At 40.0% G+C, this 25,927-nt stretch overlaps 1 protein-coding gene across 1 annotated transcript in view; it reads left to right on the top strand.

Annotated features, from left to right (window-relative positions):
• Nucleotides 1–1,269: 1,269 nt before the first annotated feature.
• OPRM1 (opioid receptor mu 1) overlaps nt 1,270–25,927 on the top strand; it is a 52,834-nt gene continuing 28,176 nt past the window's right edge. Inside the window, exon 1 of the mRNA XM_033056579.2 lies at nt 1,270–1,400. The gene's annotated coding sequence lies outside the window, so the exon portion shown is untranslated. The remainder of the gene's footprint in view (nt 1,401–25,927) is intronic.

Raw genomic sequence — 25,927 nt, 5'->3', positions numbered from 1 at the left:
TAGGTAAAGGGTCACATTTGTGAAACATGTTTTTTATTAACTGTGAAAATATTATGATTCACTGTTAGTCTCACAATAAATGTAATGTTCAGGGAGTCCTTTATATATATCCAGTTCAGCAAAGCTCTTAAACAAATGTTAACACTTCAGTAATGCTAGGTACAAAACAACATCATCCATTTCTTGATTTTCCAAGATGGTTATTGGAATGCCTATTTTGACAGAAACACTTCCTACAAACATACACCCACCACACACATACACACAATTAATAAAGGAAATATTGGGTTTTCTTCTTAACAATGAATAACTTGGCAATGAACAATCACATTGGCAAACAAACTAATCGTAAGTTTCGAGGCAAAAACACTTCCTGCATCTGTATAGGACAAGTCACATTCAAATCCTGCTTTACAGCTAGGACTCCACAATGCCATTGTACTTAATAGCAATAATAACAGTGCTAACAGCAGTCTGATCCTTGCTCTCTAGGATATCTCCTTCCACACACAGTGACTGCTGTGGTACTCTGTCTTCACCAGGGTGAAGCTTCTTGTACCTCGGTGTACCAGGAAAACAAAGGAAATGCAATTTCTCAGAAAATGCACCTGAGTCCTGCTCTGCCCACCCAAAACCAAAGGCACATAAAGACTTTCAGTACCTCCCAGCGCATGCATTCCCTGGGCATCACAAGGAATGCAGACCCTACCACAAATGATTCCACCCTGCATCCCAGCAAATGACATCTTAATGATTTCAGCTGTAGCAAGCATTCTGGGAAATGCAGAAATGGACAGAAAACATTGAATTGATCTTCTACATGTTTTCAGTTAATCAAAAAAGTCTCACTACATTTCTAAAGGGAAAAAAAACATTTAATATCTTTGCATTTCTTCACTGTATTTTAATTTTTTAGATTTTTTTTGTCAGATAGTCAACTAAAATAATTCAGCTGCATGAACTTTTCTTAGCAAAAACATAAACACAAACAATTAGGAAAAGAAATGTCCATTAGGGATTTTTACGTTGAACCACTACACACTCTTGGGAAAAAAATATAAAAGAAGGTAGAGACTTAGAAATGCAGGATAGCTTGTTTTCCCATGAGTCAAAGGCATCAGCTCTTGTCTTTCCATGTCATCTTGCTATCAATAAGCTGTTGCTAGGATGTGAATGTTTCCATGGCAATGCATGAACTCTTAGTTTCACTAACAGCACTGTTCTCCACACACACACACACACACACTCTTTCATTTTCTGAGATTATTTATTTTTTCATACCTCCATACCATTTTTCATACCTTTTTCATTTCCATATGGAAATGAAAACAGAACAAGACGGGCAGATCCTGCTTCAGACTAAAACCTAGAAAGGCCTGAGGACTTCGATGTGACTCCAGGTAAATGTCTCTGAGTCGGCATCACGGCTTTTGCCATAGTTCACAGCTTCTACTTCAGATTTCTGGCGTGGAGCAGAGAAGGGTATCAGGTGCAGGAAATGTTCCCAAACCTGGAAGGCAGCAGTGTGTGCAGAGGAAGCTGCGTTTCCAGCGGGCTTTGCTGGCAGCGGAGCATTCCGGCAGGCAGAGCCCTCCGTGCCGGCGGGGCAGCGCAGCCGGGCGGCGATTGCCACCTGTTGGGTCTGGCCTGGCAACTGCAGGGCTGGGATGGCACCTGGGGGCTGGGATGGCACCTGGGGGCCGGGATGGCACCCGGGGCCCGGCTGTGCCCGGGTCCTGCCGCCGTCCCCGGGGAGGAAGGAGCGGCCCCGGCAGCGCTCAGAGCCACCGGCGCTCCAGCCTGGTCGGCGGCGCCGGCTCCTTCTTGACAAACTGTGCAAGCAAGCAAGCATTAAACATTGAACCGGCATTTACAAGTCGGGTGAGAAAATCAAGCGGTGCAGCTGCTTTTCCTGTCCTCCTCTCTGATTTTCACACGGGAGGAAAAACCCCTTGGAATGAAATTTGTTGTCTGCATCTGTCGTCTCCCTCCTTAGGCAAAGGAGACAACAGGAATAAAGCCATAACCATCACCTCTGTCGCTCCTTTTGTGACTTCTTTGTCAAGCAAAACGAAGGAGACAAGGAGTCAAATGGCAAAGGGGGAAACGGAAGTGTTCTTTCTCACCTTGCTGCCCCATGTCCGCTGGGAGCTGCTGGCATCACCCTGAGATAGATGGGTCTAAACGCTGACATCACACTCCTAGCACTAAGAAACCCCTGACTGGCCCAGCCAGCTGCTCCTTTCAGGAGACTTGCAGCTCATCCTGCTGCTCAATAAGCCTGACTGGACACCTCAGGCTCAATTCAGATCTTTCCGAAGCCAGAGGGCAAAGCCAGAAGTAAGAGGAAGGTAGTAGGTTACAGAAAAATCATACACAAACAGGTAGGAACCTGATTCTGATTCAGCACATAGAAAGTTGTAGATAAGGCAATAAGAGAAATCTTGATCTGTAGTTTCTTCTTGTCCTCCATTTATTAGATGGTTTTCTAGGAAAAAATATGTTACAGTAAATCCCAACAAACATAGCCCTTGTGATGGTGAAGTGTGAGGGCAATGGAGATGATTGGCCATGCTAGAAATACAATCTGCCTCTTGGAAAATACAAGTTCAGAGCCAATTTTATGAGTTCTTTACATTCCACCCCTTCTGCCTCACAAAACTTGTATGGCAACTTGTGCTAGATTCTCAAATATACTCAGCATGGCTTTTTTTTCTCTCCTTAGCAATAACACATAAATATCTCTGGCATTAATTACTTTGTGTTGTTTTTTGCCAAGTGGTTTTGACAGCTCTCCTTGATCATGGGACAACAATTTTCTTTAAAATACTCAATTTTCTAGACAGCCACCTAAGCACAGACAGTTTTCTACAGCCAAAATGAAGTATATTTATGGAACTCTATTGTTAAAAATTGATCTATTACAGCTCTTCATCATTTGGCTGGTCCCCTGCTTTCCACAGACTAAAATCCCACGCAGTTAGAATATCACCAGAGTCACATATTCAGAGAGGTAGTCAGGATCTTCAGAAACAATGAATTTGTCTCTCAGCAATCATTGCTTTTCCTCATTTTGATATATCTGCCCTTTACTGAGCATATTTTCCAGTGCCATATTGAAAGTTTAAGTGTTTTTCAGTGCCTCCTTCTGAGAGGCCAATGAATCAAAAGTAGAGCAGCCTGTGACCCATGAACCAGTTTGAAGCATTTTTAACCTTAAAAGCTTAAAATAATTGTTCCTCACATTCCAAAATTAGTGTAGGGCCTGTGACCTGTAACTAGCAATAGTGACCTTACTGGCTCACTTGACAACAACATTAGTTGGTTTCTCATAGCTACTACCTTAATAGTTGTCATAAGGCTGTTCTTTTTGACCGATATTACCTGAAGATGCTGAGCTGTGACAGCTAGGAATCCGACACTACAAACTTTGAGGCTCACAATGAACCAAGTATTGCAAAGAGTTAAGAAATAAGATACGTATTTGGCTTAGTCATGTTGCTCAAAAACTGGAATGGGGGACTGTCACTTGCCCAAACAGCTCATGAGGGCACAACACTGTCAAAATTGCCATCAGCTGTGCTAAATTCATTGAGAATGTCAAATACTTCCAGATTTTATTTTTTTTTAATGTTGTAATTCATCCAATTTCAAAACACCTTCAAAACACTTTATTTGAATGAAAAGTGACTCAGCTTGAGACATGGCATTACTAATGCTCATCTTTGACCATTTCTAGTGCAGTCAAAGATAAATTATATGCTAGAATATGGTCCCAAACCCACACAGGCCAGTGGAGTCCTGCAATGGACTTCAGTGGGCTTTGGGATTACAACAAAATGAGATGTACTGAAGGTAAGAAGCACTGACAGAAGATAACAATTTGAAAGGCCTACATTAAGCTCCTAAGTACCATGTCCATAGGAAACTCAAAGGAAAAACATCAGCATGTCTCTCAGCATTCTTTTCTGCCATGTAAATTACAGTAATTTCACGATTATAAGCCCCACTGAGTATAAGCCGCACTTCTGGGTTTCAGCAACTTTTTGTTTTTTTGTCCATATATAAGCCGCACCTGATTATAAGCCGCATGTTACAATACAGAGTGTGATAAAATCTATCTATTCTATCATCATCTGTTGAGGGTGGGGACAGTGATCCCTATCTCAATGGCAGATATTCTGCTAATGGGCCATCCACTGAAACCAGGCGGGGCATTGTTCTTTATCTTTTCACAACCCATCCTTCCTCCAGCCAGTCATTTTCTGCTAATGGCCCATTGAGTCCCACTGTGTGACTGATAAAATTGCTGCACCCCATTGAAAGTTGCTCCAGCCAGGGGGAAGAGCCCAACATTTCTTACCAAGATAAGAATAGAGGCTTTGGGACATTAAGGGAATCCCTTTCTCCACTGGATTCCAGAGGAAAACCGGATTTCTTCACATCACCACTGGACTTCCGGAGGGTAACTGCACCTTGTGCAGGAGCACTGCTCCAACTGAATCACATCTGTCACTGCAGGAGGATGCAGCCACCATTTAATGGGACTGCTACCAACACCCTGCCTGATGGGGTGTCAGGCTGTACTCTGACTTTGTCAGTGTTTGGAGTTTGTTTCTTTGTAGTACTGTATTTCTATTTTGATTTCCCTAGAAAAGAACTGTTATTCCTATTTTCCATATTTTTGCCTGAAAGCCCCTTGATTTCAAAATTATAATAATTTGGAGGGGGTTTACATTCTCCATTTCAAAGAGAAGTTCCTGCCTTTCTCAGCAGACACCTGTCCTCCAAACTAAAACAGCAACTTTTTGTTCTTTGTCCATATATAAGCCGCACCTGATTATAAGCCGCACTTTGGGTTCGGACCAAAATTTTAGTCAAAATGGTGCGGCTTATAATCGTGAAATTACCAGCTATCTTCCCACTGCAAGACAATAATGTGAAAGCCCCTCTGGATTCTCAGTCAACTTCAGATGCTGATGTGGGAATGTTGCTGGGAAAATCACTGGCAGGACCCACAGCTGTCCTCCCAGGCCAGAGGTAAGAAGGAAATAGAACAGTAATTGTCTTGTACAGGTCCCATGGCCACAGTGCTCTTGCACCCAAGCAAACTTGTTTAAAGCAATCATGATGCAGTCCTTTCTCCTGGCACCCCACCACAGAGTATAAACACACTTCTGCTTTCCATCATAACTGGCAGTTCTCATCCCTCCTGCTTTGAATACAGCTAAAACCCTTCTTTGCAAACTGGGAGAAGGAGCTCACAAAATGAGTTGGGGCTACAAACCCCATCTTTTCCCGTCATCTTCCCCAGATCCCTACCAACATTTCTCACCTTCTCTTATAGCAAGACTGTTAAAGAGTGGGAGATAAAACAGTATAATATTTTAAAAATAGTATAGTGTAAATTGATTTGGATCAACAAACATTAAAGTTAGCAAATGCAGTCTTGTAGGTTTTGCACAATATCACAAGGAGGAAAGTGAACGTTTCTTCCAAAGAAGGGAATTTCATCAGTGATGAAACAAAAAAAATTGAAGCACTTAGTGAACCTCTGAACTTCTGAAGTACTTAGTGAACAGGATTGCAGCCTTTAAACCAGGTGAAGATTTGGAAATTATCTAAGAGGGAATACTACAATTGCACCCAAACATTTTTTTATACCTTATAAATTCTAGATTCACTTATAATATATTCTCTCAATTTTTTAATTCTGGTTTCAGATTAGTTAATTATAATAGCCTGTAAATATATTTAAACATATTGCAACTAAAACTAGTTAGCTATGCTTCCAACATGAGCTCTACTTAAATTAAGTTTTTGCCTGTGTATGCGTGAACTTATTCCAAGTACTGTTATTGAAGGATGGAATTTGATGCAAATTGAGGTATGACTTTGTAAAGAGAAATTGAATACTACAAAGTAAATCTACACGAAATACATTATATTACATTATTTTTAGCATTTACCAGTCTTTCTTTAATATTTTACTTTCTTCAGTTCTACTTGTTCATGCAAGATAAAATAAATGTTTTCTTAATACCAAGGAACCTGATTTTTTCTGTACGTTTATCACTTATGCATTTCAGTTTCTTGATCTAGAGTGTAATTGTATAAAAACTGCCCTTTTATCTGCATTCATCAAGTTTTATGTATTGCATACACTCAAGACAGCTTGCTTTTCATTTTTGTTACTGCTAATAAAGCTAACATTCTTTGACAGTTTTATTCTGAAAACATCTTTATTTCACCCCTGAGAAATGTAAGACAATATCTAATTTGGAGATGTAGCATATCAGGAAATCTGGATTGCAGTTTAACTTGAAAAACTGGCATCTAGTATGATTACACACCTGCTAAAAAGTCCCTGAGTTCAGCCCTAAGAAATCCATGCAGGTTTTCCTCACATTTTGAAAGTCATGTTTCCAGGGATGAAGGGGAGAAAAGTGGGGGCATACCTTCTAGAAGATTCAATCTAACATTATTTTGGCAGTACTTAAGAGGCAGTCATATGCCATCAGGACTTGGTATGGTCTATGCAGAAAAGAAAAAGGTGTGGGGGCTTTCTGGTGGCACCAAGCTGGGTCAGCTAGGTGGGTACACTCTTCCAACTCTGATGGTGATTTCTTACAAGCAGGAAGCAATGGCTCATCAGAGATATGTAAGGACTTCCCTAAGGCAACAGGGCAGCAACCAATGCTCATAGGCTGGATACCTCCTTTGCCTGTGCCAGGCTGCTGGAAGGTCAGACTGGCTGCTGGTCAGGGAGTGGGACAGAGTATTTGGGGACTGAGAAAGGTGGATTCACACTCATGCTTTTATTCAATGCCCCACACAAGAAGCTTGTCTGCCCTAGACAATGGCTCCATCCCCTCCCCGTCTCTCTTCTAGTCTGTTTTTCTGACTGTTTTCCTCCCTGTATGCTTGTCCAAAGGCAGGAGCAGCTAAGACTGAGCCCAGGTGTGTTCCCTGCTGATTTGCACTGCAACATCTTGCTTAAACCTACTCTGCAAATTTACAGTTAGCTAGATTTTTGGACTGCATAAACAAGAATCAAATTAAATAGTATTCCTGGCAGAATACCCTGCTCCTTCTAAGAATATAGAGACTTTTTCCCAGAGATCAGTCCCAGTCTCCTCCTAGTACCAGCTGTTATACCACAGATTCCTTTCACAGACCTGGTCAAGACTCTGATTCTGACACTATTTAGAATTTCAATCCCTTCAGTGATCTCAGAAAATGTTTCTAGAACCCAGTTGTTTGGAGCAGAAATCTCCTCCCAGTATTGAGGGAATATACAAACAAATTTGCTAGAAGTGCACTTTGCATATTTAGTTCTGTCTTAGGACTGGAAAAGAGTTAAATATGTTCCCAAGGCTGCTTCCAGCCTTAAAACTCTGTGATATAAATTTATTTCCCTGTGTATTCCTGTCTCACTCTTTATAGATCCTAATCAATCTATTTACCTATTGCTGACCTCATGCTGGCACAGTGTCTTAAATATAGATCTTTGTGAGTGTTTAGATCAAAAGTTAAGAGAAAGCACTTCATCATTTCAACAGTATTAACATATTTTCTACAGTTAACATATAGTTAATCAAAAGTAAGGTTAGCAATTTTTTTTTCCATAGACTACAGCACAATACTGTATGTAATAATATATCATTTCAGTGAGGCTGAAGTTTTGATTCCCTTTGATGTATCACAGATATCAGCTTGTCTACAGTTACTTGGGTAGTAATTATGTACCTCTCAGAACACCTCAATAAAAGAACTCATTGTATGGTGGAAATTCTCACTTTGAAAGTGATCTTATCTAGATAGTATCGGCAAGTCTGGGTTTTTTTTATTGTTTGTTGTTATTACTGTGGAAGGCAGCTTTTTCGTTCTTATCTGATTTGCTGTTGTTTACAAATTGCTTAGTGAGCATAACCTCTGGGAAAAGAATATTAACAGTGAATTGGCAGCCAAGATACAATATTAGCAAGTGTGGCTTCACAGTTTAGTAGTTTGAGCATTCAGATTAAAGTGAGGAGACTCAGGTTCCCACCCTGGTTTGCAGACCATTTGTGTGCTCTAGTCAGACTGCTTAAGTGATTGTCAAACAGGAGTCCCATGCTATTTATCTCCCAGGTGAACAGCCAAAACATGTAGCTAAAGACCAGATCTTTTTTTTTCACCTTTTATCACAGCTACTCTGAACTCCTATGAGCAATGCCACAACTGTATCAACAACAACAACAAAAGTACAACCTTTGGAGAAAGGAAAATACTGCTCCTTTTTTTCAGAGGAAAAGTGATGTCAGGAGAGGCAGAACTCTGCATATGTGTTGTAACCAGGAGTTCTTGCTTAGCAAGGAGCCATCTACCCCTTGAGAGCAATGGTCCCGCAGCGTCACCAGCAACCTGCTCTGAAATTGTTCACGAGATCAAACTCCTCAGTCTAGACAGGTGGAGGAGCACCTTCAGTGAGATCTCATATGGATTCCTTTATTTTACAGTAAAATGGGAATGCCACACTGTCAGATACAGTGCCTCAGATGAGAGAAAAGCTGCTAGCAGCTCACAGATGGCAATTGGATAAAAATTGTTTTATTTAATAGTCTCAGGCAGCTGTCAGTGGGGATAACTGAAATGAACTTATAGTCAGTGCCAAAGTCCAGTACTTAAAGTCTTAAATCAGATTACCACATTCCTTTCTCCAACCTTGCCATAACCTAGCATTTCTATAACACATATCCCTCCATACTATACTATCTCTCAGTCATGTACAACAGCTAGCTATAGTGGTGTGGAAGTCTTCTTTTCCCATTTTCAAAATTTCACAACCATTAAAAAAAAAGTGCAGATGTTCTACAGAAATCAAGTATAAGATGACCTTCTTTTCCTCTTCAATTTATGGTACATTAAACAAACTATAAATGTCGAATTAACAACATTCTGCTTATCACAAAGTTCAGGTTTCTTTGCACCTACCTTCATTCTCCTTTTACAATTATTTTGCCAAAACATGGCAAAAAATTATATCTACAGAAAGCTAGCCCTCAAATAATCTATTAGTGGTCAATAGAGTTTGTCTGCAAAGAGCTTTTGGATCTCTGAGGGAATTACTTGCACATAAGAAAAACATTGATTCGTTTCTTATGTTTGTTTAAATGCTGTCAGACACATGACATATAGTGTTCGCTCATTGTTTAAAATTTCATAAGGGGTGGGGGCATGCTATGAGCATTTTTCTGTCATGTACCAGTGAGGAGATTTCAGGTGTCACCATGTTCAGTTGAATTGAAATCTTCTCCAATTTTGTCCCATGTGGCAAGTCCTTCCCCAGGCATCAGAACCAAGTCCATCCTGTTCTCAAAAATCCTTAACCTGAAATCTTTGGAAGGAATGAACTGTCAACAGCAAATGTTTGCCTATTGAGTCTTCTTCTCCTTCTCATGATGTGACTCTTGGGGTAGTCCTGTGCAGGGTCAGAAGCTGGACTTGGGTGATTCTTGTGGGTCCCTCCCACCTCCAGATATTCTATCACTCTGTGAAAATTTTTCCTAAGATCAGAAAAAGGTTTGAAAGCTTCTGGGAAACTTAGCATGTATATGAATTCAGTGCCAAAGGAGCAGTACCTTTGTAAAGGGCTATTCTTTTATTATCTTTTTCACTAATATAAAATCATCTTAATGTACAATAGGCAATTGGATACCATTTTAGCAAAAAAAGTTAAAATATAAGTAGAGTGCATCCTTTGGAGTCAAGCTAACTCCACTATCTTTCTTGCCAGTGGAAATCCCCAGCTCACCTCTTTTTTCTCATGTCAGTTTTCCAGTCATCTGATTTTCTACTTAACTAGAGCTATGCTGACACAAACCACTTGAAACAGTTACTCATAAATGCTGCAGTGCTACTTACATCTTATTCTGTCCCCAGTGGTGATCATGTATTATTTCCTGTGTTATCTGACAGTGACTGCCACAGGCTTGCTAGAAGAGTCGGTTTAAATGCATAAAGAATACAACTACATAAAGAACTGCATATCTTGGCCGTTTATAGATCTAGTCCTGATTTAATTAACCTAAAGCATGTAATTTAAATAGGAGGTGAATGCATGAATACCTCTATGGCTGAATTGAAAATCAGGAATTCATAAACTAAGGTCACAGCTTGCTTAACATTCACAAAACATGCCCACAGATTCGATTTTTTTCCTCTAATCCTGGGAGCAATTCAAATAACACTAAAAATTAATCCATCACTGGGTTTTTGCTCATGCAGTAAATAGCACTCCCTTCCTGAGGAGAAACCAAACTAGGTAAGACCAGCAGTTCAAACCCAGTTTTCCTTAACCTTTGGGATAGGGACAAAGGAAAAGGAAAAAGAAAAGGAAAAAAAAAAGAAAAAGAAAAAGAAAAAGAAAAAGAAAAAGAAAAAGAAAAAGAAAAAGAACAAGAAAAAGAAAAATAAAAAGAAAAAGAAAAAGAAAAAGAAAAAGAAAAAAGAACAGAGAAACAGAGAAAAAGAAAAAGAAAAAAGAAAAAGAAAAAAGAAAAAGAAGTGTTAAGTCTTCTTCAAAAAAATAAAACAGAAAAGGAGAGCTTGCTTTTCTGATTTTGTACACTGTTTTCTTTGACAAAAATATTTTTACAACCCCAAGTGTCTCTGGCTTTTCATGCCTTTTCCCAGGAGTTCTCCTAATGCAACAGCAGATGAGGGCATGCTGAGAAAATTCACTCAGCTTTGACATGGTAAAGGACAATGCTGAGCAAAGGGTAGCTGCATCTTTAGCAAACCAACATTAACTACTTCCCTTACTGCAGAGATTATCAACAGGAAAAGTTCTTCCTTTGAAGAAACTATTCACACAGATAGTTTGAGATGTATGTATAGTGTATGCTGAGGCAAACTAGATAATGGGGGTGCTTGTTTGTATGCCAGCAGTAAGGAAACTCAGATTAATCAGAAAACAAATTAGAGATCAGAAAGTCACTGTTAAGAGGGTGTATGTAGTGGCCAAAAGAAGCAGACAGTCATGCAAGAAGGAATATGAATCATTGTAGAAGATACCTCCATACCTAATATTATAGTGCAATTTCTTTGGAAATAATTGAACTCTGTCCTTAACTGCATTGCCTACTGGCAGTCATGATGCATGGGTAGAGGAAGAGACACTGACATTTGAAAATATTACATTAAGTACAGATGGGTGTTAATGTCTTTCAGACAAGACAGGGCTAAATACAAAATGCCTACAATTCAATTTTGTTGTTATTTACAGCTGACAGTGGATTTCTGATGACTGTAAGGATAAAGATAGGTGTAGGTGGTTCTCAGACAGTAGAAAATAGCATTACCATACCATACTTGTCTATGGAAAAAATACCCAAATAGATGCCAGGGAGGGCTCACTGACATTTTTCCTCGTGCAGTATATAGCTCATTATTATGGTATTCATAACAAAAACTCTTCCATATAGAAGAAGGGAAAGGAAGGGGAGGGGAAGGGGAATGGGAAGGGATAAGTGATGTCTTAGCAGACACAAGGATATCCTCCCTGTCTTGGGAAGTCCCTAAGTGAAAACTTATTGAAGACAGAAGAAAATCTGAGGAAGCACTACTACATACTGGTGCTGCTACTATTGTGTTACAAATAGCACCTGCTACTGATGACTAACAAAGTCAGGATTTAGGCTGACATCTTTATATTCCACTCTGTATTGGGTTCTGTGAATCATAAGTAGTATTCTGACTTTTCAAAGTAAACAAAGCCCTGCAGTGGTCTGAGTTCCACAGAAACACATCACTAGGTGGTATTTTAACTTCAGCATCTGCTTAATACCGAGTTCAGTGAAACTGCTGCTGTGATTCACTTTAAATAAACCCTAAAAACAGAATTCTTGTACTGTCTAAGGACACCATGTGGTGGCAATGACACAAGACTTTCTGAAGACTCAACAGGACAACCCGATGAACATCATAAAGGATATCTTTAATGGTAATGGATGTCTATGCTCAACGAACTGAACTTCACCCTGAACTGGCCACTGAGAAAGCTGCCCCTGTCAAGACTGAACCCTCTAATTCAAATTCAGTGGTCCACATTTTGCAAAAAAGTGTTTTTCTTTTTTTGTCTTAATGCACACTTAATTATTCCGCTGCTTTGGGACACAGAGAAGGTACTAATGTCTAAAAGCCAGAGGATAAGATATGCTCTGGGACCTGCACTGGAGAAGGTGAAAGCTTGAATATTTATTTCATTTTGTTTATTAATGTCATTCCAACCCTTTGAATATAATGGGAGAAACAACAGCAAGTCCAAGTACAACATCACTGAGTTGGAAGATCATTCCATGCAGAGAACACAGTGAATCTCATGTTAGGGAAGGATAGAAAGAGACAAAAGGTTTTGGCAGCTGACCTGGAGATTCTGGGATTGCTAAAACATTTCACAGAGCACCATGACTGTGCTGAAAACTAATTTTAATTCAACTTTTCATTTTAAAATTTCAATTAGAGCAGATAAAAGAGACTAATAAAAATAAATCACAGATAAAAAAATAGCATTATGAAAGTAAAACTTTGCTCCATGTGAAATTATTTTTTCTCGATTCTTTCTTGGCCAATTTTAAAATGTCAAGTTTTGTACACAGCTGAAATTAAAGTAATTTTTTAAAACTGTAAGCTTCTCTAAGAGAATGAATTTCTACTCTGTGTGTCTCAGACAGATTCTGTGTGGGCTTAAGAAATTTAGGCTGGAACAAGGAACTTTTGAAGGAGACAGGAAAAGATACACATAAAAGTAAATTCTTGACATTTTCGCTATTAAGCAATTTTATAGTCAGTTGCTTTTTAGCTGCTGGACTTCAAAACTACATCCAAACCTTGCTTAGACATAAGGACAAGGTATTCTAAATTAAAGCAGTGTTACAGCCAGACTGAGAAGGCAGAGAAGGCAGCCTGTGCTCTCCATTTGTGGAGTTGTTTGAGACATAAATATCAGGTTGGGTCACTTACTTTTTGGTGCCCCTAAATTTCAATCTGGAATATAGATTTCTGACTGCATTTACAGTGTCCTTCTAGAAAGACATTTCTGGCAAAGGAAAGGGAGTTGGTCTTTTCTTCTATCTGAAGGACCATACCAAGGAAGACACATGGTGTATACATAATATGTGTCTCCACAGGTAGGCTGTTTTCTCTTTCCCCCTCCTTTCTTTCCCCTTTCTTCTACTCTTAATGCTAGAAATAAGTCTCAAAGTTTGGTGGTCTTTGTAGGAGGTGGGAGTTAAGGCCGAAATAGAAATATAGATCCATCTTTTTATTAAAGATCACATTAAGTGAACATTGGTAATACCCATACCTGTACATCCTTGAACACCATTCTGGGATTACAAATGAGCCTCTTTTGAAAAAACAGGAAAGGCTTCCAGCCTTCAGGACACAGATCTGATTCCCAAGACGATTGGAAACATCTGGTAATCATCTCTCATCCCCTCTGACATGCAAATATCTATTAGATGGAAAGAGCAAACACTTTAAATAGAACATATTGGGTATTTTTAGTAGCACATTGTGACAAGATTAGCCCTTCACTCTTAAAAATTAAAGTTTCTGCTGTTGCATAAAGCTATTCTACACCAATTTTTCTATGCTACCAAAGAAAAGTTCAAATCAATAGTTAAAAATAGAAAGGTATTTATGGTGAGAAGACACACCATCCACTAATACCTGATGACAGATATGGTGATTGATGCACCTTAGTTTATTTGCTAGTGTTGCTTATAAATCACCACAAAAAAAGTAGTGAGGAAAATTTACAAGTAACAAGTAAGGTGTAACAAGTAAGGAATCTGCCCTGGCACCTCTGAAGTGCCCCTGTCAGAAGAGGAAGGTTATTTTGTGGACGCTCAATGCAATGAGGGCATGGTTTGGGATCTGAATACATGCTGACAGATCCGCAAGGGAGGAGATGTCTGACAAGGCCGTCTGACAGGGAATATGCCCAGTCCCAGCTTAGGATTCCATACCTTTGTGCATGCACTGTAGTCTGGAAGCAACCTACCTCAGTTTACACCTGATAGAGAAAAAATATGTTCCTTATTGTTACAATGCCATAGAAGGAAAGAAATAGATACAGATAAACTGATGGATAAACTCCATGGCTTTAGTCAACAAAAATTTCTAATTATCTCAGGGTATAGGTCATTACATGTTCTCATGGGCAAGTTATCCCCTGGAAATTTAAGAAATTGAAAACTACATTCATTTAACTTGGGCACTTAACAGAGGCACCTGTGTTAGGGATTTTGAGGGCCAGCATAGACCCAGGAAAAAAAGACAGAGACTTGCTCAGGAGAGAGAAATGCCTCTTGCACATGCACTTCCTACTCTGCCACTACTTCTTCTCCCCACCGCAGCTCTGTTGTCCATCCCTCCTGTACATGTTTATGATACTCATGAACAAAGGAAAGTTTTCCTAGAAGGACCTGGAAAGGAAGAAATAAACTCACTGAATTGCTGAGTTATTTATTAGAGATAGATTCTCATCTGCAATTGCATCTTCTGTACTACAGCTCAAGGACCCCATGCATTTGCCCACATTTTATTTTGTGCTTGTGCCCTAACCCCACTCAGCATTTGACAGTCCAATGCTCTCCTGGGCACTTGCATTTAGGGAGCCCCATCCAAAGGGCTTCCTGATTGACTAAGTGAGCTATTGGAAAGCATGAATTGTGGGGTGCTCTGAATCCAGTTTCACAATACTTGAATATGAAAAACCCATATTCATTCAAAGAGGGCAGACTGACTTCAGCCTTTCTGCTGCACAAATGATTCATTCCAGGATTAATGAAATGTCAAGGTTTTGGCAAACCCATACTCCCACAGTCTGCCATATCAAGGCACAAACATACAAGGACAGTCTGAACTCTGAATTCATGTTCTAATTACTCCGCTTACTCAACCTTAGAAGTAGTGCAGGACTGCAGAGGTAATCATTCCCTGGCAGGTGAAACACAATAGCAGGATCATGGTTCCTGCCTCCTAGATTTCTTTTCCTCTGTGCTTATTTTCACAATGACTTCATAGGTCCTTACAAGATGTAGGACTGAGAATTGTTAAGATTTTTATATAAATGAAGTCTTGAAGAACGATTTGTCACTCTCCCTTCAATTGAAAGCGATTTCAGTGAGCAGCAAAATCTCACACCCCCTAATGCTATTTGCCACCCCTATTTGGCCAGTACTGCTGCACAAGTTCAAGTGGTCTTCTAACCAAGAAGAACACACTTGTACCTAGGAGTAACTTGATGAAAGATAGATGCACTGCAAAAATCATGCATTTAATGGATAATAACCATTTTGTATGCTTCCACTGTACATGTCATCTGAGGATTGCAGAACACTTCTCAAATGTTAATTGAACTTCCTAATACCCTTCTGAGACACATAAAGATGTAATGAAGGCTTCAGCTCCTCAGTAAACTGTACTAGCTTCCAAGAGAGAACCAAGAAATTATCAGACAGTATATAAACACTTCAGCAGGAAGTGAGAAATGTCAGCATATTACTTTGAAATAAAGGGAATTCAGTAGCAGTTTATTCCAGAAGACTAAAACTTCCTTTTGTTTCAGATTCACTGAAGCATTAATGAAAATACAAGTCAGGAATTTACTATTCTCTGCTATTAGCACAGCTGATTGTTTAGTAATACAAGTGCCCCAAGCTCTTTTTGAAGTACCACTGCAGTAAATTCTGCAAAAAAGCGACATCCGTTGTCTCTCTCCTCCTGCATCATTTGCTATCCCTGCACAGCAGCTAACCATCAACTATGGCTATTGTACAGCCTCCCACTATGGGTCATGATATGGATGCAGCATGAAGCAGCGGGCTCCAGGCAGGCCAGTTCTATGAGGCCAAGGCTCCGGAAATATAGAATCACAGAATGGTTAGGATTGGAAGGCCCCTTAAAAATCATCTAGCTCCAACCCTCTCAACAGGGCCAGGGATGCCTTTCAGTAGATCAGTTTACTCCAACCTCCATCCAGCCTGGCCTTGAACACTTGCAGCGATGGGGCATCCACAACCTCTCTGGGCAACCTGTTCCAGTGCCTCACCACCCTTATGGTAAAGAATTTATTTGACTATCTAGCCTAAACCAACACTCCTTCAACTAAAAGGTAATTGCCCTCGTCCTATCACAACATGCTGTTGTGCAAAGTCCCTTTCCATCTCTCTTATAGGCCCCCTTTAGGTACTGGAAGGTTGTTATGAGGTCTCCTCAGGGTCTTCTTTTCTCTAGGCTGAACAACCTCAATTCTCTCAGCCTTTCTTGGGAATAGGAGAACTACTCCAGCCCTCTGATCATCTTCATGGTCCTACTCTGGACTCATTCCAACAGGTCAAGGTCTTTCTTCTGTTGGGGCCCCAGAGCTGGACGCAGCACTCCAGGTGAGCTCTCTCTCACAAGAGCAGAGTAGAAGGGGAGAATCACCTCCCCCACCCCGCTGGCCACACTGCTTCAGCAGCAGTGCAGGATGTGGTTGGCTTTCAGGGCTGCAAGTGCACGTTGAATTTTTTGTTCACAAACCTCCCCAAGTCCTTGTGCTCAGGGAGAGTCTTGATCCTTTCTACATCAAGTCTGTACTTTGCTTGGGATTGCCCCAATCCCAGTGCAAGACCTTACACTTCACCTTGTTGAACTTCATGAAGATTGTACAGATCCATCTCTCAGACCTGTCAAGGTCCCTCCAGATGCCATCCTTTCCCTCCAGTGTGATGACCACACCACATAGTTCTTCTATGTCATTGGCAAACTTGCCAGGAGAGCATTTGATCCCACTGTTCATGTTGTTCACAAAGACATTAAAAAGTGCTGGTTCCAATACCAATCCTTGAGGAATGCCACATGTCACTATTTTCCACTAGGACACTGATACTTGGACTGCAACTCCCTGGCTGTGACCATCCAACCAATTTCTTACCCACCAAATAGTTGATCTGTCAAATCCATATCTCACCAGTGTAGAGACAAGGATGTCATGGGACAGTGTCAAATGCTTTGCACAAGTCCAGGTGGATGATGTCAGTTGGGTGTACCTCTTCTACCCCTGCTCTAACTCCACAGTAGAAGGCCACCAAATTTGCCAGGCATGATTTGCCTTTAGTGAAGCCATGTTGGCTGTCACCAATTACGTCCTTATTTTCCATGTGACCTCCTTTGCCATGACTCTTTTCCCTGCTGCTCTCTACACATTTACTTTTAGCAAAAGGAAGATCTTTCCTACCTCCTAGAACATGCATTCTAAGTAAATCAGGAGAGCAGACATTCTGTTCCCCTGGGTAAAATAACCAACAAGTCTTTCCTCAAGTTCCTGCTGGCCTATGAAGCTCCACTGATTTCAGCAGAATTATACCTTACTTACTGCAGTAGTATCAAAGACAAACCAGTCCCATAGTTTTCTTTATGGTTAAATGATTTATGGTACAAAAAGATAATGGCATCCAGAAAAGAAGTTTTGAATGTGATGCTAAGGGTGACATATCCAAACCAGAAAAGAATAAGGATACCATGGGTACTACCACTCTATCATATCAAGTACTTCAAATACATAAAATATTAAAAGATAATTATGCAACTACAATATCCATGTTTATAGTCATCCATCACACAACTTTCCACTGTATTCCCCATATGTGCTCCCATTTACCTCAGGCAAAAATGCACATGCTTCACTCTGTTTATTCTTGCAGGCAAAGGCAACAAAGTCACACATCAGAGGTTACAAGAGATCCTAACCTAATAGACTACAGATGTTTCATAGAAAGGAAAAATCAAAGAGAGAAAAGATATTCAAATGTCATTGTACCCCAACAGGACACCTTTCTATTGCCAGTTAGCATTCAGAATCTTAGAGACAAATTAAAGATCATTTTCCTATATGTCATATCCTACTGCAAATTATTTTTTACAGCAACTAATTGATGAGAAACTGGAAGTGCATATTATACAGATAAGTGTGAAATCTTCACTTCAAGTTGATTTCTTTCTCCTATTGTGGTTATTTGGAAATGAATCATCTCCTACTCTCTTTTTAGTAACTGCAGACTACTTGCAACTAAAAAGAAAATAGAAAAGGAAGGGAGAACATAAATCAGAAAAAATATAAATAAAGGTTTATTTCAAAATTTATGTTACTTAAAAATACATAAATAAATACAGGACATACTTGTGACCTTTCATCCTGTCATAAGTAGTACTATTATCCCTCCTATGCAAATGTGAAAACTATGACTCACATATCTAATTTGTGTAGCTTGCTGATTCTGTTATGCATTTGATAAAAAGGCTTAATAACTCACTGAGCAGAGTCTCTGCTTGCTTGCACATATTCACAATAGAAATACTGCACTTGGAATACAATAACACATCATCATGTTTCAGTGAAATCCTGTGCTATGTGGCATCAAGATTATAACTTGTTCAAATGCTGTCTTTTGTACTTGTTGCAAAGAAATAAGCTGAGCAGATATACTTGTCCTAGAAAAATTAACCAGGAAAACTCTCTGCCCTCCTTCAATATCTCCCCTCATCAGGTTCATGGTTCAAAATGGAGTAGTGTGGGAACAAAGCTACAATAGTTCACCCTTTTCTCAGCCCATGAACTGTCAAGTCACAGGTGAAAAAAGCATCATACCAAGACAGTTCTGCTTTCTGAGTGTCATGGTTTGTCCCCAGCTGGCAACTAAGTACCACAGAGCCACTCACTCACTCACTCCTGCTACTGCTGGAATGAAGAGAATAATTGGAAAAAAGTATAAATTTTTGGATCAAGATAAGAATAGTTTAATAATTGAACCAAACTGAAAAATAGCAATAATAATAATAATAATAATAATAATAGAGAGAGAGGAACACAACACAGGAAAATTAAGCAATTAACAATACAAGTGCTCACCACTCACTCATCAGTGCTCAGGCCATCTCCAAGCAGTGATTATCCCCTCCCAACCAATTTCTCCCAGTCATATACAGAAAATAATGTTGTATTATATGGAATGTTCATTCAGACCATTTGGGTCGGCTCTTCTGGCTGTACTCCCTCCCTGCTTCTTGTGCACCCTCTCACTGTGAGAGCATGAGACACAAAGTCTCTGATTCACAGTAAGCACTACTTAGCAACAAACAAAATATCAGTGTGTTATCAACAGTATCCTTGTACTAAATCCAAAACACAAGACTGTGCCAGCTACTAAGAAGAAAATGAATTCTATCCCAGCTAAAACCAGGACACTTAGGAAAAAATAAATGGAGCATAAGTTTCTTTATTTTGTGTCTTATAGAGGTGCAATACTTGTAAGGTGCAAACTCAAACATTTGTCAAAGGTATGACAAGGACGAATGCAAGTAAACAACCTAAGCAAGAGTAGCGCTCTGCTTTCTGTCATAAATCTAAACTGAGATTACACCAGCATTCTCCTTAAAATACTCTATTTAGACAATGTCATTATCTTGTAGCAGTCATCTACAGAGCACCATGTGGGTTGAGTTCAAACCACAAGGTTTCTGTAAAGCAGGTATTTGCAAGTGTTAAAGTGAATTTTAGCACCAAAATCAGAATTTGTCCTTTGAACATAAGTTCCCTTACCCAGTAGCTGAGGAAGATGCCTCCCTCGAAATCACAGACATAACTCCTTTCACTGCTGGGTGACCATCACCATGTCACTTCATCAATCACTGCTGCTGCTGCTCCTGTGCCTTCTCTCTCATATGTCCTCATATGAACCTCAAGAACAAGACACCCTGCAAAGAAGATGGAATGCCTGATCTCTCATCTCTCATGAGATCAAAAGGACCTAAGCACAGTTTTTAGCAGAGTGCTTAAACGTCAGATAATAGTTCAGGGGAGACTGGGAGCAAAGATGATGTGAAGGATCTCTGTCCTTAGAAGTTGCTCCATCCAGCTGTGGATAATTAACCATTTACTGAGCCAGAGCAAAGGAACAATGATAATTTCCAGTTCTGCAATTAAGAAATTTTGCTTCCTGAGATGAACTTTAACACTAATGCCTATTCCAATGAACATTATAAATACAAAATATTTAGGATCTAGTGATGCATGGCAGCCAAACAGAAGTATGGAACTTCACATTTTGGAAAGGAGTTGTGATTCTGTGATCAAATACCTAAAACTTTTGGTCAAACTGTTTTTTTGTGGCTACAATGATGACTTGAAGAACTCATGTTGCATCTCAAGGTGATTGTTCCTACCACTCAATAACACCAAATGAGGTTCAGCCTCCATCACTATTTGCAGGGATTTCCAGAACTGCACCTGGTGTTATGAGAAGTTCGACATCAAACTCTTTATGGAATTCAAGTTTTCCAGTGTGCCTTTTCCTTTCCTGTTGTCTTTGCTTAGCCTCTAGCCCTACTTATGTTTTACATCTGTTACATACAAGGTTTAAAGTGTAGTGCTGTCTTACAAAAACAGGCAGCCTTCCATTCTGAAAGTAGCAAGGCACGCTGCACACAGCAAGAAGGCACACAAAAGCTTCAAGAGCATTTTGAGTTATCAATTGTCAAAGACAAATCAAACAAGAAGCAACAATTATGAGCTGGAAGACAGAGGACCTTATTTTCCACTAATTGATACTTACTGGGAAGACAAAATTGAGATTAATTCACTTTGCAGTATCACTTACTTTGGAAAGGTTTGAAAAAACAAAGCCCATGGCATGCCTGTAGGTAATTGCTCTCAGTTGGGTGTGTTCCTAGTGCTTTTGCAAGCACTTTTTGTGAGGACATTGCTTTCATGATTTATATCAGTCTCTAAAATGATCTCCCTACAAATTACTGCAGATATGCTGGTAAAGTGGGCTTCCTCTGCATGTGGAAAAACAGAGGGATAAAGGTTATGAGGAGGTGCACTGGATTTTCATTTTGGCTCCTTTCAGTGGTGCCTCAGCTCTGGCTCATGCTTTTGTAAGGGGGAAAACAGGATATTTGAAGAGCACATCAACAGTTTTCTCTCTTTATTCCCATTTAATATATTTTGTTCAACTTGCCCTGAAAAAAAAAAATAGCAAAAAATAATTCCTAGAATATAACATTATTCATTGCCAAGAAACACCACATTTCTTAGAAAATACTTTTCTAGGATTTAAGGTTCATAAGCTGAGCTGAGAAATTAATCTCTTCTCTGCTTGTCTTCATCATGATTTACAGTATATCTAATATAATTTTTATTAGCCCTTTGAAATCTTCTGCCAGCTTCACACTGTATGCACACTTACCCAGTGGAATACTCCAAAACACTTTTATTTCCTTAGATTTTCTGAATGGCAGAAGCTTCTTCAAGTAAGTTTATTTTAAAATTTTGTATTAACATCAAGCTTATCTCTGTTGATATCAAAATAAAATGCTTGTGTGTGTTAACAAATATATAAAATCATTTAAAATTACCACTGGCTTCTGAATATTAGAAGTATTCTGAGTGCAAATTATCATTGAAGAGTTTAAAAATCAAAATTTATCTGAAAAATATATGTAACAGCTTCTCAGAAAACTCAGGAAAACATGTTAAATTTTTCAGTAATCCTAAGAAAAAGAGATCGTAACTTCTTGATAAAAATTTAAATTTAAAATACTATCTTTAGGACTTATTTGAATTCAAAAATACTGGTTTGGAGACAAGACACACATACATAAAATGCTAAAACGCCGACATTACCACAGCATTGACCACTGTGTCCTTAGCTGACAAGGTGGTCCAGCTTTCAGAGAACACAGACTTCATTGGTTCTTCTTTCCTTGAGCACAAAACAAGCAGATTTAGGCACTTCTGAATGGCATCCATGCATCTGCCTGACAAGGATGTGACCCACTACGTTAGACACCATGAAATGGCAAGGACAAAGCTGTGACATCCTGCCCTTCTCAGCACCTCAGAGGTAACAATGGGTAGAATCATACACTTGATCCTTCTCCCAGTTGCCCTGGAAAAGGATAGTCTTTCTTCAAAAAAAAAGCTGAAAGAGACTGATTTTCTGATTTTAGTTAGGCAACAGCTAGCAACTGTTGAACCTGACCCCAAAGAGTAACTCACCCAGCTGGTCTAGAAAAGTCAGTAGATGTAGCCCTTTTGGGCTTTGGCAAAGTTTTTGATACTGTCTCTTACAGTATCCTTCTGTACAAAATATCCAGCATACATCCATACATGATAGATGAGCAACTGGCTCATGGGTCAGGCACAAAGGGTTATAGTGAAGGAGGTTACATCAGGCTGGTGTCCAGTCACTTGTGGGATTCTGCAGGGCTTCATCCTAGCCCCTGTGCTCTTCAACATCTTCATAAACAATCTGGATGCAGAACTCCAGGAAAAGTAAGTTTGCCAATGACACTAAATTGAGAGAAGCTGTCAACTCCCTTGAAGGCAGGGAGGCCCTGCAAAGAGACCTCAACAAATTAGAGGACTGGGCAATCACCAGCTGTATCTGGCAAGTGCCAGATTCTGCACCTGGGACAGGGCAACCCTGGTTGCATGCACAGACTGGAGAATGAGAGGCTGGAGAGCACTGCTGCAGAAAAATGGCACTTTGAACACCACTCATCAGCGCCCTGATAGCCAGAGGGGCCATCCCTGTCCTGGGGGGAATCAGGCACAGCATCACAGCCAAGCAAAGGAGGGGATTGTCCTGCTCTGCTCTGAGCTGGAGCAGCCTCACCTCCAGTGCTGGGGGCAGTTCTGGGTGCCACAATATAAGAAAGATATTAAGCTATTAGACAGTGTCCAAAGAAGGGCCGTGAGGATGGTGAAGGGCCTTGATGGGAAGACTTCTCCTTGATGAGAAGCAACTGGTATCACTTGGTTTGTTCAGCCTGGAGGAGATTGAGTGGAGACCTCATGGCAGTCTAGAATTTCCTCACGAGGAGAAGCAGAGGGCAGGCACTGATGTCTTCACCCTCATGACCAATGACCAGACCCAAGGAACTGGCCCGAAGCTGAGTCAGGGAAGGTTTAGGTTGGATATGAGGAAAAGGTTTTTCACCCAAAGGGTGATTGAGCACTAGAATGGGTTCCCCAGGGAAGTGATCACAGCACTAAGCCTGACAGAGTTCAAGAGGCATCTGGACAGTATTCTCAAGCACATGGTGTGATTCTTGGGGTATCCTGTGCAGGGCCAGGAGCTGGACTCAAAGATCCTGATGGGTCCCTTGTAACTCAGCATTCAATTATTCTTTGAATTCTGGATGATGACAGACTTAGGTTGAAAACCTTCCTTTACCCTATGAAAACCTCTGGAAAGCAGTCTTTGTTCCTACCAAACCTGTCTGAGATATAGGAGAAAATTCAAGATTCAGTGGGTGATGAAGAAAAAAAACCACATAAATAATAACATGACAATTAAATAATAATAAAATTATTTTCTCCTAAAAATAAACATATTCTATTTATAAAATACATAAATATAAAATATTGATATAAAATACATTAAAAAATCTTTGCAGCAGGAGCAGAAACTCTGAAAAACACATACTCTTACCAAAAAAATCGTCAGTCTCATTTTGTGGAGGCTGAAGTTCATCTAAGCATAATCAAAAAGTTTCTCAGCATCTTTGAAGGTGAAAATCTAAGTGACTATGGATCTCAAATATATCCGGTATACAACTGACAGGTTTATAATTTTGAACCCCAACACCTAAACTCTGTTGGTATCCTGCTAAGATTCCCTCATTAGTTGATATTTTTGTCCAATACAGGATGGTATTTGGGTTGATGTAAGGCAAATTGCACCTCATAAGTAAAGTGTATTGAGATTAAAGGAGTATCTATAGTGACTAAAGACAAGAAAGAGTGAACTCACTAACCTAAACAAACTTCACCAATGACATCCAGAGGTTCCTCCAGAAGGACACAGAAGATTAAAGTCTCAAGGAATGTTCACAAAAGCCAACATATCCCTTTGTGGGAGACATTACCAGGATGATCCATTAGGATGCTGGACACCTAATACTTAAATCTAACTAATCCTTACAGTATATCGCAGCTGGAAATGAACTCACAAGAAGAAAAAGCACACATCTTTCTCGTCCAAGGAAGTCACGGTCCTGAGCAGTCATCTGTCAGCTTCAGCTGCACCTTTTTTTCAGTGCTTTTATCTTGTCTCAGTGTATTCATCCCTAGTGAGCAAATAGCAAAAAGGCAATAAAGTAAAAACACCATAACACAATGACATGACAATCCTTTTGCAGCATGACTTTTGCAACACGTGTAACATCAGGATCTCACTATCAAATAGAGTAAGAAAATACACCAAAGCCTTGCCAGCCATTGGATTTTACATTCTCTTCTTGAAATGTAGCAAAATGTGGCTCCTCAGGGGGCAACAGTTTCTCCCATCAAAAAACAGAATTACCTCTGATATCCAGATGGAAGCTGCAAATACAATTTTAACATCATCCTTTTGGCTTATGAGGTTAAGCTGTTTTCATTAGGGGGCTTTTTCAAGTTAACTTGTCATATACTTTTTCTTAAATTGTGTTAATTTAGGATTGTAATAACAGATACTCTACTCCTGGCCAGCAAAGGGAAGAGGAATTTCCAGAGTCAAGCCCTTTCTGAGAATCAAAAATTCTCTACAGAAAGGGTGAATAACTGTGACTGAAGACACTACTGCTTACTCCTTGTTAATTTTCTCCATGTTCCTTTTGATAAAAAGAACAACTTCACTGTTGCCTGTCAAAAGACAAGACTGAGAATCTGACTAAAAGAGGTGCCAACAAAGATAAATATTCTCAGTGGTACAGGAAAGCCTCACCAGGGGTAAGATAGACAGCTGTTGAAATCAAATCCTCTCTCTTCCTCTCTTTCATCTTTTCATTAGCCAGGCAACGTTTTCAATTTTCCAACCCTAGAAGTTTACAGATGGCTTTCCTAAGGGCTGAAGATTATGACTTTGCCTTGAGAGCCAGCTGATGTATGTGCTCTACCTAAACTTAAAAAAATTATATTCATATCCCAATATTGGTATTATCACTTGGGAAGACCATTATTCAGATTTGACATTCTATTTTCTATGTCTAAGCTGTAAAATTTTAGGAAGTCAGGAAGACACAGCTCATCATTATATTTTTATTAGCTCTCTTCTGGGCAGGGGAGACCTGGAACATATCAGATGAAGTAACTGCATGGCTCTAGGGATGGCACCATGCTGGCACCCACTTTGAGGATCAAGAACTCCTTAGAGATGGGATCTACCTGCAGAGGCTCACAGGCATTGGCATTGCCAGCACACTGAGGAAGGAGATTCTACCACTCTACTCAGCATGAGCAAGGTACCTCTGGGTTCTCAGTACAAAGGAGAAATGGACATACAGAGATAGTCAAGCAAAGGGCCACAAAAATAATTAAGGAACTGGAGCATCTAGTATATGAGGAATGACTGAGATTGCTGGGACAGCTCAGCCTAGAGAAAAGAAGGTGCAGGAGGATCTTATCAATGTGTATACCTGACAGGACCGTGTAAAGAGGATGGAGCCAGCAAATTTAAATAGCATTCAAACATAAGAAAATGCTTCATTAGCTGGTTAAACATTTGAAGAGGTTGCCCAGAGAGGTTGTGGGGTCTCCATATTTGGAGTAACTCAAAACTTGAAAGGACAGTTGTGAGCAACCTGCAGTAGATGACCCTGGTGAGGGTGAGATCACTCCATGATCCCTCCATGATCTCCATAGCTGCCTCCTCACCGCAGCCATACTGTCATGTCTGTGACCTAGGACACTGGCAACATCCTGAGCATTCGCACCAGTAGGGGAGACAGGTTAGGTTCTTTCTTTGCAATGCCCCCCCATCTTCTCCCTTGTAAGGCATATGAAGAACAGATTTGATGAAGACACAGAGAACCAGGTGAACATGCACGCTATGATGATACGCTCAGG

This window comes from Catharus ustulatus, chromosome 3, assembly GCF_009819885.2.
Source record: "Catharus ustulatus isolate bCatUst1 chromosome 3, bCatUst1.pri.v2, whole genome shotgun sequence".
Taxonomy (NCBI): domain Eukaryota; kingdom Metazoa; phylum Chordata; class Aves; order Passeriformes; family Turdidae; genus Catharus; species Catharus ustulatus.
The sequence above is the reverse complement of the archived record's forward strand: the minus strand, read 5'-3'. Positions and strand labels throughout refer to the sequence as shown.